The sequence below is a fragment of the Orcinus orca genome, chromosome 14, assembly GCF_937001465.1.
Source record: "Orcinus orca chromosome 14, mOrcOrc1.1, whole genome shotgun sequence".
NCBI lineage: Eukaryota > Metazoa > Chordata > Mammalia > Artiodactyla > Delphinidae > Orcinus > Orcinus orca.
The window spans coordinates 18045591-18060287 of NC_064572.1; the positions used below are offsets into that span (position 1 = coordinate 18045591).

At 39.6% G+C, this 14697-nt stretch overlaps 1 non-coding gene across 1 annotated transcript; it reads right to left on the reverse strand.

Annotated features, from left to right (window-relative positions):
• Positions 1-14331: 14331 nt before the first annotated feature.
• Positions 14332-14438, reverse strand: LOC117196655 (U6 spliceosomal RNA). The gene has a single exon (XR_004476943.1). It is a non-coding gene; the product is annotated as a U6 spliceosomal RNA (small nuclear RNA).
• Between the last annotated feature and the right edge of the window lie 259 nt (positions 14439-14697).

Genomic DNA, 14697 nt, shown 5'->3' on the forward strand with positions numbered 1-14697 from the left:
TTCTGAGCCATGTGGTTGACAGGCTCTTGGTGCTCCAGCCGGGCATCAGGGCTGTGCCTCTGTGGTGGGAGAGCCAACTTCAGGACACTGGTCCACAAGAGACCTCCCAGATCCACAAAATATCAAATGGCAAAAATCTCCCAGAGATCTCCATCTCAACGCCAAAACCCAGCTCCACTCAATGAGCAGCAACCTACAGTGCTGGACACCCTATGCCACACAACTAGCAAGACCCGAACACAACCTCACCCATTAGCAGAGAGGCTGCCTAAAATCATAATAAGGTGACAGACACCCCAAAATACACAACCAGACGTGGACCTGCCCACCAGAAAGACAAGATCCAGCCTCATCCACCAGAACACAGGCACTAGTCCCCTCCACCAGGAAGCCTACACAACCCACAGAACCAACCTTAGCCACTGGGGGCAAACACCAAAGACAACGGGAACTATGAACCTACAGCCTGCGAAAAGGAGAACTCAAACACAGTAAGTTAAGCAAAATGAGAAGACAGAGAAACACACAGCACATGAAGGAGAAAGGCAAAAACCCACCAGACCTAACAAATGAAGAGGAAATAGGCAGTCTACATGAAAAAGAATTCAGAATAATGATAGAAAAGATGATCCAAAATCTTGGAAATGGAAAGGAGAAAATACAAGAAACATTTAACAAGGACTTAGAAGAACTAAAGAGCAATAAAACACTGATGAACAACAAAATAAAAGAAATTAAAAATTCTCTAGAAGGGATCAATAGCAGAATAACTGAGGCAGAAGAACGGATAAGTGACCGGGAAGATAAAATAGTGGAAATAACTACTGCAGAGCAAAATAAAGAAAAAAGAATGAAAAGAATTGAGGACAGTCTCAGAGACCTCTGGGACAATATTAAATGCACCAACATTCAAATTATAGGGGTCCCAGAAGAAGAAGAGAGAAATAAAGGGACTGAGAATATATTTGAAGAGATTATAGTTGAAAACTTTCCTAATATGGGAAAGGAAAGAGTTAATCAAGTCCAGGAAGCACAGAGAGTCCCATACAGGATAAATCCAAGGAGAAACACACCAAGACACATATTAATCAAACTATCAAAAATTAAATATAAAGAAAAAATATTAAAAGCAGCTAGGGAAAAACAACAAATAACACATAAGGGAATCCCCATAAGGTTAACAGCTGATCTTTCAGCAGAAACTCTGCAAGCCAGAAGGGAGTGGCAGGACATATATAAAGTGATGAAGGAGAAAAAACTACAACCAAGATTACTCTACCCAGCAAGGATCTTATTCAGATTTGATGGAGAAATTAAAACCTTTACAGACAAGCAAAAGCTAAGAGAATTCAGCACCACCAAGCCAGCTTTACAACAATGCAAAAGGAACTTATCAAGGCAGGAAACATAAGAGAAGGAAAAGACCTACAATAATAAACCCAAAACAATTAAGAAAACGGTAAAAGGAACATGCATATCGATAATTACCTTAAATGTAAATGGAGTAAATGCTCCAACCAAAAGACATAGACTGGCTGAATGGTTACAAAAACAAGACCCGTATATATGCTGTCTACAAGAGACCCACTTCAGACCTAGGGACACATACAGACTGAAAGTGAGGGGATGGAAAAAGATATTCCATGCAAATGGAAATCAAAAGAAAGCTGGAGTAGCAATTCTCATATCAGACAAAATAGACTTTAAAATAAAGACTATTACAAGAGACAAAGAAGGACACTACATAATGATCAAGGGATCAATCCAAGAAGAAGTATAACAATTGTAAATATTTATGCACGCAACATAGGAGCATCTCAACACATAAGGCAAATGCTAACAGCCATAAAAGGAGAAATTGACAGTAACACAATCATATAGGGGAATTTAACACCCCACTTTCACCCATGGATAGATCATCCAAAATGAAAATAGATAAGGAAACACAAGCTTTAAATGATACATTAAACAAGATGGACTTAATTGATATTTATAGGACACTCCATCCAAAAACAACAGAATACACATTTTTCTCAAGTGCTCATGGAACATTCTCCAGGATAGATCAAATCTTGGGTCACAAATCAAGCCTTGGTAAATTTAAGAAAATTGAAATTGTATCAAGTATCTTTTCTGACCACAATGCTATGAGACTAGATATCAATTACAGGAAAAGATCTGTAAAAAATACAAACACATGGAGGCTAAACAATACACTACTTAATAGCGAAGTGATCACTGAAGAAATCAAAGAGAAAATCAAAAAATACCTAGAAACAAATGACAATGGAGACACGACGGCCCAAAACCTATGGGATGCAGCAAAAGCAGTTCTAAGAGGGAAGTTTATAGCAATACAATCCTACCTTAAGAAACAGGAAACATCTCAAGTAAACAACCTAACTTTGCACCTAAAGCAATTAGAGAGAGAAGAACCAAAAAACCCCAAAGTTAGCAGAAGGAAAGAAATCATAAAGATCAGATCAGAAATAAATGAAAAAGAAATGATGGAAACGATAGCAAAGATCAATAAAACTAAAAGCTGGTTCTTTGAGAAGATAAACAAAATTGATAAACCATTAGCCAGACTCATCAAGAAAAAAAGGGAGAAGACTCAAATCAATAGAATTAGAAATGAAAAAGGAGAAGTAACAACTGACACTGCAGAAATACAAAAGATCTTGAGAGATTACTACAAGCAACTCTATGACAATAAAATGGAAAACCTGGAAGAAACGGACAAATTCTTAGTAATGCACAACCTGCCAAGACTGAATCAGGAAGAAATAGAAAATATAAACAGACCAATCACAAGCACTGAAATTGAAACTGTGATTAAAAATCTTCCAACAAAGAAAAGCCCAGGACCAGATGGCTTCACAGGCATATTCTATCAAACATTTAGAGAAGAGCTAACACCTATCCTTCTCAAACTCTTCCAAAATATAGCAGAGGGAGGAACACTCCCAAACTCATTCTACGAGGCCACCATCACCCTGATACCAAAACCAGACAAGGATGTCACAAAGAAAGAAAACTACAGGCCAATATCACTGATGAACATAGATGCAAAATTCCTCAGCAAAATACTAGCAAACAGAATCCAACAGCACATTAAGAGGATCATACACCATGATCAGGTGGGGTTTTATTCCAGGAATGCAAGGATTCTGCAATATTCCCAAATCAATCAATGTGTTACACCATATTAACAAACTGAAGGAGAAAAACCATATGGTCATCTCAATAGATGCAGAGAAACTTTTGACAAAATTCAACATCCATTTATGATAAAAACCCTCCAGAAAGTAGGCATAGAGGGAAACTTCCTCAACATAATAAAGGCCATATATGACAAACCCACAGCCAACGTCATCCTCAATGGTGAAAAACTGAAAGCATTTCCACTAAGATCAGAAACAAGACAAGGTTTCCCACTCTCACCACTCTTATTCAACATAGTTTTGGAAGTTTTAGCCACAGCAATCAGAGAAGAAAAGGAAATAAAAGGAATCCAAATCGGAAAAGAAGAAGTAAAGCTGTCACTGTTTGCAGATGACATGATACTATACATAGAGAATCCTAAAGATGCTACCAGAAAACTACTGGCGCTAATCAATGAATTTGGTAAAGTAGCAGGATACAAAATTAATGCACAGAAATCTCTGGCATTCCTATACACTAATGTTGAAAAATCTGAAAGTGAAATCAAGAAAACACTCCCATTTACCATTGCAACAAAAAGAATAAAATATCTAGGAATAAACCTACCTAAGGAGACAAAAGACTTGTATGCAGAAAGTTATAAGACACTGATGAAAGAAATTAAAGATGATACAAATAGATGGAGAGATATACCATGTTCTTGGATAGGAAGAATCAACGTTGTGAAAATGACTCTACTACCCAAAGCAATCTACAGATTCAATGCAATCCCTATCAAACTACCACTGGCATTTTTCACAGAACTAGAACAAAAAATTTCACAATTTATATGGAAACACAAAAGACCCCGAATAGCCAAAGCAATCTTGAGAATGAAAAACGGAGCTGGAGGAATCCGGCTCCCTGACTTCAGACTATACTACAAAGCTACAGTAATGAAGACAGTATGGTACTGGCACAAAAACAGAAATATAGATCAATGGAACAGAATAGAAAGCCCAGATATAAACCCACGCACATATGGTCACCTTATCTTTGATAAAGGAGGCAGGAATGTACAGTGGAGAAAGGACAGCCTCTTCAATAATTGGTGCTGGGAAAACTGGACAGGTACATGTAAAAGTATGAGATTAGAACACTCCCTAACACCATACACAAAAATAAGCTCAAAATGGATTAAAGACCTAAATGGAAGGCCAGAAACTATCAAACTCTTAGAGGAAAACATAGACAGAACACTCTATGACATAACTCACAGCAAGATCCTTTTTGACCCACCTCCTACAGAAATGGAAGTAAAAAAAAATAAACAAATGGGGCCTAATGAAACTTAAAAGTTTTTGCACAGCAAAGGAAACCATAAACAAGACCAAAAGACAACCCTCAGAATGGGAGAAAATATTTGCAAATGAAGCAACTGACAAATGATTAATCTCCAAAATTTACAAGCAGCTCATGCAGCTCAATAACAAAGCAACAAACAACCCAATCCAAAAATGGGCAGAAGACCTAAATAGACATTTCTCCAAAGAAGATATACTGAGTGCCAACAAACACATGCAAGAATGCTCAACATCATTAATCATTAGAGAAATGCAAATCAAAACTACAATGAGATATCATCTCACACCAGTCTGAATGGCCATCATCAAAAAATCTAGAAACAATAAATGCTGGAGAGGGTGTGGAGAAAAGGGAACACTCTTGCACTGCTGGTGGGAATGTGAATTGGTACAGCCACTATGGAGAACAGTATGGAGGTTCCTTAAAAAACTACAAAAAGAACTACCATATGACCCAGCAATCCCACTACTGGGCATATACCCTTAGAAAACCATAATTCAAAAAGAGTCATGTACCAAAATGTTCATTGCAGCTCTATTTACAATAGCCAGAAGATGGAAACAACCTAAGTGTCCATCATCGGATGAATGGATAAAGAAGATGTGGAACATATATACAAGGGAATAATACTCAGCCATAAAAAAGAAAAAAATTGAGTTATTTGTAGTGAGGTTGATGGACCTAGAGTCTGTCATACAGAGTGAAGTAAGTTAGAAAGGGAAAGACAAATACTGTATGCTAACATTTATATATGGAATCCAAGAAAAAAAAAATGTCATGAAGAACCTAGGGGTAAGACATGAATAAAGACACAGACCTACTAGAGAATGGACCTGAGGATATGGGGAGGGGGAAGGGTATGCTGTGACAAAGTGAGAGAGTGGCGTGGACATATATACACTACCAAATGTAAAATAGATAGCTAGTGGGAAGCAGCCACATAGCACAGGGAGATCAACTAGGTGCTTTGTGACCACCTAGATGGGTGTGATAGGGAGGGTTGGAGGGAGGGAGATACAAGAGGGAAGAGATATGGGGACATATGTATATGTATAACTGATTCACTTTGTTATAAAGCAGAAACTAACACACCATTGTAAAGTAATTATACTCCAACAAAGATGTAAAATTAAAAAAGAAAGAAATCAAAGCAAACACAAAAATGGAAAGGTATACTGGATTCATGAATTGGAAGAATTAATACTGTTAAAATGTCCATATTACCCAAAGCCACCTATGGATTCGATGTAATACCTATTGAGATTCCAATGGCATACTCTACATAAGTAGAAGAAACAATCCTAAATTATATAGAGAACTATAGAGACCCAGAGCAGCCAAAGCAATCCTGAAAAAGAACAAAGCAGGAGGCATCACTCTTCTTGATTTCAAGCTATGCTCTTTAGGTATAGAAATCAAAAGAGTATGGTCCTGGATAAAAACAGGACCTTATTTATAAAAAATAAATCAATGGAACAGGATTGAGAACCCACAAGTTAACCCAAACATACATCAACTAATATTTGACAAGGAATCCAAGGATTCTCAATGGAAAAAGACTTTAATAAATAAATGGTCCTCAAAATTGGATATTCATATGTCAAAAAATGAAACTCACAAAAATTAGCTCAAAATGGATTAAAGACTTAAATATAAGACCTGAAACTGAAGCCATGAAACTCCCAGAAGAAAATATAGGAAAAAAGCTCCTTGACATGGATCTTGTCAATGATTTTATTGGATATGATTTCTAAAGTACAAGCAACAAAAGCATAAAAAATCACATATCTTATAAGAGATTAATATCTAAAATATATCAAGAACTCAAATAACATCAGCAGAAAACCAAATAATTCAATTAAAATAGGGTAAAAATACCTAAACAACATTTTTCCAAAGAAGATAGGTGAATAGTTCACAGATACATGAAAAGATGCTCACCATCACTAGTAATTAGGGAAATGCCAGTCAAAACCACAATGAGATATCACCTCATGCCTATTAGAATGCCCATCATCAAAAAGGCAAGAGAAAAAAATTGCTTGCGAGCATGTGGAGAAAAAGGAACCCTTGTGCACTGTTGTAAACTAGTGCAGCTGCTATGAAAAACAGTATGGAGGATCCTCAAAAGTTAAAAATAAAACTACCATATAATCCAGAAATCCCACTTCTGGGCATATGTCCAAAGGAAAAGAAAACTAACTCAAAAAGATATTTACATCCCCATCTTCATAGCAGCATTATTTACAACAGCCGTTACATGGAAGCAACCTAAGTGTCCACTGATGGATAAATGGATTAAGAAATTGTTTTATACATACAATGAAATATTATTCAGCTACAAAATGAGGAAATCCCATCATTTGCAACAACATGGAAGAAGCTTTAGTGCATTATGCTAAGTGAAATAAATCAGACAGAGAAAGACAAATATTGTATGGTCTCACTTACATGTAGCATCTAATTAAAATTTTAACAACTCGTAGCAAAAGAAATGAGATTTATGGCTACCAGAGGCAGGGGTTGGAGGAGTGGGAATTGAAGGAAGGTGGTCAAAACGTACAAACTTCCAGTTATAAGATCCCCCCAGTACTAATAAATAAGTACTAGGGATGTAATGTACAATGTGGTAACTATAGTCATCACCACTGTATGATCTATATATGAAAGTTATTAAGAGAGTAAATCCTAACAATTCTCATAAAAAAGAACTATAGCCATGAAAAGACATGTAGGAAACTTAAATGCATATTACTAAGTGAAATAAGCCAATTTGAAAAGGCTACATACTATATGATTCCAACTATATGACTTTCTGGAAAAGTCAAAATTATGGAGACCATAAAAAGATCAGTGGCTGCCAGAGGTGGGGGAGAGACAAGAGCGATACACAGGTGGAGCACAGAGAATCTTTAGGGCAGTAAAAATACTTTATATGATATTATAATGATGACTACATGTCATAATATATTTTTCCAAACCCACAGAATGTACAACAGCAAAGTATACTCTAAGGTAATCGGTAGACTTTGGGTGATAACGATGTGTCAATGTAGGCTTATCATTAATAACAAATGCGCTATTCTGGGGAGTGATCTTGATGATCAGGGAGGTTCTTCATGTGTGAGGGCAGGAGGGATATGGGAAATCTCTCACCTTCCTATCGATTTTGTTGTGAACCTAAAACTACTCTAAAAAAGACGAAGTCTTCAAAAAAAAATCCCAATGCCCTGAATAGGATCCTTTTCTTGAGTTTGGTGACTTTGACATTCTAAATATTTCTACTCTTGGCTGGCCCTTGCTGCTATGTTCAATGTACCTAAGGGCCAGGATTCAGTGTTTCAATGTTGAGTGTCCAGCTTCTGCTGGAACTCTGAATAGACATGACCGTGGTTCATGGTAATATCCCATTATGGACGAGGCTGAGGAAGGGTGAAGGGTTGAGTGGGGGACAGCCCATGAGAGACACTTTTGTTTTCAGCTTCCAGCTTTCCCAAGGTGCCAGTTTCTGTATTTAAGAATAACAGACTGCCAGAAGTGACAAAAATTAAGACTCAGAGAGAGTAAATGACTTGTCCAAGGTCATTCATCAGTGTCAGGAGTGGAACTCAAATCTAAGTTTGTTAACTGTCACTATTCTCAATATTAACTCAATGTTAACTCTCAATATTCTCTCTATTGTGGCAACTTTCACTGAGCTTCTTGCATGGTCAATGATGGGAAAGAAAGGAGAACTTGTTGGTCTTAAATATGTATCTCTCTTGATATGTTTTGTCATCAACAGGTTCAAATAATTCTGCTGCTACTATGTGTAGCATCCAAGATAGTATGGTCCTACTCTGCATTCTAAAGGGCCTGGCCAGTCTCCTTCTGTGTACTCCCAAAGCACCTGTGCTTTTCTTTTCATTGAGCAGCAATGCACTAAGGTAAGATGGGTCCCTCCTCCAGGCCCAAGGAATGACCCATGGTATGTCTGAAGCAATCACCATCATCTCAATGACTGGCTTAGTTTTGGCCAATGAAATATAAAGATAAATCTGTTGGGGACTTGTGGGAAAGAATTTCCTCTCTGACAGGAAAGAAAAAGGCTTCTAATCAAATTGCTTCTTATACCCCAGGCAAGGGAGAGGCAGGGAACCTCTTGTTTACTTCCTGTCTTTTGATATTTTCATGATGATAAGATGCTGTGACAGCCATATTGTGATCATGAGACAAAATCAAGAGAATTGGAGAGAAGCCACTGAATTGTTGAATTTCTCAACTCGGGAACTCTCTAGTTTCATGCTTCTTTTTATGTGAAATAATAAGACCACTAATTGTTTTAAACATTCTACTACCTACAGCGAAAATCATTCAAGCTGATTTTGAAAACTTCCTGGAAGAGATGAGAACCAGGTCTTAAAAGATAGCAAGATTTACATAGGCAGAAAGGAGGTAGGGAGATCTTCTGTTGGAGGATAAGCTAAGGCAAAGGAACGGGAATTAGCTTGGCCCATGTGGCTGGTGGCGAGGGGACTCTCCAGGCTGCCATGGAGAATGTCAACTGGAATAATTGTCTCTTTCTCTGAACTCACAGTATTTACTCTTCCTGTGTGTATATCGATTTGCAAATGTTTATTTGCTTGCAGAATTTTGTCCATAGGAGGAGAAAAGTGGTTGGCTTAGGTACCTGAGATATGAGAGGATAATGCAGTCTTCTTCCAGGTCTTCATCTGCTGGCCAGGCCCCACAGGCTTGTATTGGAGAGCTGCTGCAGGCAGAAGCCAAAGGAACTCTTCTCATAGGGTGTTGTGCGAGACCGACCAATGGCAGTGCTTTGGTTTCCAGGTAACTAGACTCTACAGAGCTAAGGCCATGTTGACACTGAGGACAGCATCAGCCAGCTATGGGGGCACCAGACGGTGGTGCACTAGGCCTCATCATCATCCCCTGGCGGGGGCATGAGCAGCTGTGCGAGGTGAGTGGCTGCTCCCAAGAGATTTCTCTCTGAGCTGCCACAACACGGGCAGAAGCTGAGGGAGAAAGCCTACATGAACCATGCATGAATTCACTTGAGACAGTCCCTGAGACACAGAAATAACAGCATGAGACTCTGAGGGGAATAAAGCCCTTCACTATGTAGCGGGGGCCTGATTCTATGAAATAGTCATCATAGGCAATGTGGCTCTGCTAGACTCCTCTGGCAAGTGAGGCTAGATCAGGGTTTCTCATGGTCGGCACTACTGATCCTTTGGGCCAGACGATTCTTTGTTGTGAGAGCCATCCTGTGCATTGTGGGATATTTAGCAGCATCCCCGGCTTTTATTCACTAGATGCTATTAGCACTCCTTCTCCTGAGCTGTGACAAGTAAAGACATTTAAAAATCTCAAAATGTGGGCTTCCCTGGTGGTACAGTGGTTGAGAGTCCGCCTGCCGATGCAGGGGACGAGGGTTCGTGCCCCGGTCCGGGAAGATCCCACATGCCGTGGAGCAGCTGGGCCCGTGAGCCATGGCCGCTGAGCCTGCGCGTCCGGAGCCTGTGCTCCGCAATGGGAGAGGCCACAACAGTGAGAGGCCCACGTACCGCAAAAAAAAAAAAAAAATCTCAAAATGTGACGAGACATTTTGAGAACCATTGGTCCAGAGAAACATGGGAGGAAGTCTGCCTGTGCATGTGTATGTGTGTGCGTATGTGTGTGTATGAGAGAGAGAGAGGGAGAGAGAGGGAGGGAGAGAGGGAGGGAGAGAGGGAGGGAGAGAGGGAGGGAGGGAGGGAGGGAGGGAGAGAGACAATGTGCATGAGAGAGAATATAATGTATTTGTTATTTACATTTATGTTTGTTGATCAGATTTTCACCTTTTCACTTTAAAAAAGCTTCAGTAAACATTTCCTTAGTTTAATCTTTGTCAGCATTTTAAATTATTTTCTTGTGATAAATTCCTAGACAGAATTGCTTGGTGAAAAAGTGGCAAGCTTTAAGGCTTTTTATATATATTGACTAAATGGCCTCTAGAAAGATTTTTCCAATTTAAATTTGACATTTCTTTTTAATCTTTACAGAATTTAGGACCTAGTTTTACACATGGTAGCTGTGTAATAAGTACTCGGTAGTTAGTTGATTGAATGTTGGTTGTGAGTTTCCATCCCTCTTTTTCCAACAACTATCTGGGTGTGTTGGTATATGACACTTCACAACAATTTCTGTGTGGGCTGGGTCTGCAGAAGGAACTTATTGTTATATGGATTATTTCCTGTAGACCCATGCCTTTTAAAGTGTGGTTCCCGCTCCACCTGTGAACTTGTTAAAAATGCAAATTCTCTGGTCCCACACCTGGACCTACTTTGTGTTTTAAAATCCTTCCAAGTGATCTTCTGAAAGCTAAAATTTAAGAATGACTGTCTACAAACAATAAATGCTGGAGAGGCTGTGGAGAAAAGGGAACCTTCTATACTGTTGGTGGTAATGTAAATTGGTATAGCCATTATGGAGAATAGTATGGAGGTTCCTTAAAAAACTAAAAATAGAGCTACCATATGATCCAGCAATCCCACTACTGGGCATATATCCAGATAAATCCATAATCTGAAAGGATACATGCACCCCAATGTTCACTGAAGCACTATTTACAATAGCCAAGACATGGAAGCAACCTAGATGCCCATCAACAGAGGAATGGATAAAGAAGATGAGGTACATATATACAATGGAATATTACTCAGCCATAAAAAAGAATGAAATAATGCCATTTGCAGCAACATGGATAGACCTAGAGATTATCACAGGAATCAGACACCATGGGCCTCCAGCAGGCACCTTTGCCAGACAGAAGAGCAGCAATGTCCCTGGGGCTGAACTGCATGGGTGGATGTGAGCAGTGTAGAGGAGAAGGTGGGGGGTTGCACACACTTTCCAAGGCTGAGTCACTCAGTCCTCCACATGGGACAACCCCAGGGCATCCAGATGCCTTCCCAAAGTGTAAAAGACACAAAGTCAGGAGGTCAATTTGGAAGGGAACTGCTGCAGTTGGCAGAGACTTTGGTGCTTGAACTCACACCTGGTTCCCCTCCTCCTCTGTCAGAAATGAGTTTCTGTACTAACAGCTCCTGACATATGTAATCCCTGGGGCTTGCAGGAGTGTGTGTGTGTGCAGTTCCTTAATTAGACTGCACCATCTCTTATAAGCAGGGGCTGTGCCTGTCACTACATGCTTAGCTTTACTTATAATGGGGAATTTTAAATGGGACTGACTGCACTCTAAATGCTCATGCACTAAGGTACCCCGTCTTCAGGTTTCCAAGGGAACATTGGGTGGTCCTGCCCACAAGACACGTGTTTCTGAGAAGCTGATTATGTAAGGGATTGAAAAACTTAATGAAAAACAATTAGTCAAAACTCTTCATCGGGGCCAGTTCCAGCTACTGCTTTGTAACTGAGAAGTTTTAAAATGGTGAAATGCATCATTATTCATGTCTGGCATCTTTATCCCAGGTTGATAGCAGACTATCTGGTGACCATTTCAGAAAGTCAGCAGCTCAAAGAGATGGGGTTAAATTCTAAACAAGCCAGGAAGCTTTACATCCCCTCTGGCTGGGAGGCACCAACTAGTGAAAATAATCCCATCTTATTTAAGCAGCCCAGCTCAGTGAATAAAGGAGCCATTCTAAGGAAATGGGTGCTGGGGTTACAGCAGGAATAGCTGAAGTCAAAATAAAATGCTCACCTCCAGAAAACACATTTGGATGCTTCTGTATCTGTGAGTAGCACAGCTTGGCATGAATGGAATGTGCTGGAATGAAGAAGAATCCTAGGGGTCCTTGCTGACCCTAACAAGAGTGAAGGGTGATCAACTGTCCTGGTTTTAGCAATCGAAGTCCGTGTCCTTAGAAGTCCCCCAGACCCTGGCAAACCGAGATGATGGATCACCCTACCTGGCTTCTGGAGGTCTTGACTCACTCTCTTCCCAAAGAAGTCCTTCAGAGATGGCTGAATTCCTCATGAGATACATTTCAGGCAGCTCTGGAAAATAAGAAAGTCAAGTCAGCTATTTTGATCTGAACTTTGCTTCTCCCTATGAAGTGTGTGCTCAGCGTATGAAGATTTTATATGTTTTTCCTACCTCTCAGATCTAAGGCCAGGAAGCAGCAGGTATGGTGGTCCTAAAGTGGGGCAGCTACCCGTGTTGGAAGTAGAGTCTGCCTCAACACTGGAAGCCAGACTTCCCTAGGTCCCTTGAGGCTTTTCCAGGTGCCTGCCCTTAACTTCTGGGGTTTCAGCAAGAGGTATTGGGTGAGGTGAGGTGTCACAGTGGGGGATGTGTATTATAATGTTTCAAGAAGTTTCGGTGTCTTTCCCACTCAGTTACCTAGGGATGATGAGTCACCTCCCTCATCCCTAGGACTCTGGTCAGGTATGTTTTCCTTTAAGGGCTTATCAATGCCATTTTGGAGTTTTGACATTGTCTGGCTAGAAAGTCTAAAGTTCTGAAAAGCACTTAGTTCCAGAATATTTGAAAACAGAACAGTAGAATGTGTTGAGAGTATGGTTTCTGGAGTCAGACTTCCTGGGTTTGAATCCCATTTCTTTCCCTTTTTAGTATGTATGACCTTGGGAAAGTTTTTCAAATTCTCTGACCTTAGTTTCCTTACCTATAAAACATGGATAGTAATGGTGTCTTTCTCATAAAGTTGCTGTGAGAATAAAATGAGCTAATTTATAAAACAGTGATTTTTTAATTAAAAAGATCTCTTCCAGCTTTACTGAGATATGATTGACATTAGTGTTGTATAAGTTTAAGGTGTTCAGTGTGTTGATTTGATATACTTATATATTGCAAAATGATTACCACCATAGTGTTAGTTAACACTTCCATCACATCATTACCATTTCTTTTTTGTGATGAGAACATTTAAGACTTACTCTCTTAGCAACTTTCAGGTATATAATACAGTGTTATTAGCGATAATCACCATGCTGTACATTAGATTCCCTCGAACTTATTTATCTCATTTTTTTTTTAGTTCTAAGAAATTTATTATTTAACTCTTTCCATATGCATATTAAGGTAGCGTTAGTTTATTACTTACATGAATTTTTTTTTTTTTTTTTTTGCGGTACGCGGGCCTCTCACTGTTGTGGCCTCTCCCGTTGCAGAGCACAGGCTCCGGATGCACAGGCTCAGCGGCCATGGCTCACGGGCCCAGCCGCTCTGCGGCATATGGGATCCTCCCAGACTGGGGCACAAACCCGTGTCCCCTGCATCGGCAGGCGGACTCCCAACCACTGGGCCACCAGGGAAACCCCTACTTACATGAATTTATACTTTATAGATTTATAATACCCACAACTGAATTTGCAAAGCGGTAATTCATAACTCAAATTTAATTTCTATATGATTTACAATAGCCATCAGGGGGAAGGGTAAGCTGTGACAAAGCGAGAGAGAGGCATGGACATATATACACTATCAAACGTAAGGTAGATAGCTAGTGGGAAGCAGCCGCATAGCACAGGGAGATCAGCTTGGTGCTTTGTGATCGCCTGGAGGGGTGGGTTAGGGAGGGTGGGAGGGAGGGAGACGCAAGAGGGAAGAGATATGGGAACATATGTATATGTATAACTGATTCACCTTGTTATAAAGCAGAAACTAACATACCATTGTAAAGCAATTATACTCCAATAAAGTTGTAAAAAAAAGATATTAGAGTTACCATAAATATCTGATATAAACTAACAAATTACTAACATAATATAATGCCATAAATCATTTATTTTAACAATTTTTAATTTTTAGTCAAGGTATACTAGAAAATACTGGGATTTTGAGTCTGACAAATGTGGATGAAAAATATGGAATGCTTCATGAATGTGTGTGTCATCCTCGTGCAGGGGCCATGCTAATCTTCTCTGTATCATTCCAATTTTAGTATATGTGCTGCCGAAGAGAGCACCTTATTTATCTTATGAGGGACAGTTTGCACCTGTAGCATAAACCCTGACAGTTGGTTTTTCTTTTTGTGATGCAAGTGTCTGACTTAAGCTTTGATTGCCAAGGGAGCCACTTCAAAGACAGCTATCTCTTATAAACACCTTGCCAGCCACATGACTAGATAAAGAGCCAGGCTAGGCTGCCCCCAACTGCCCCAGCCTCCTTTGTTTCAGAGCTTTAAAAAAATAACAGCTTTATCGAGACATAATTCACATACTATA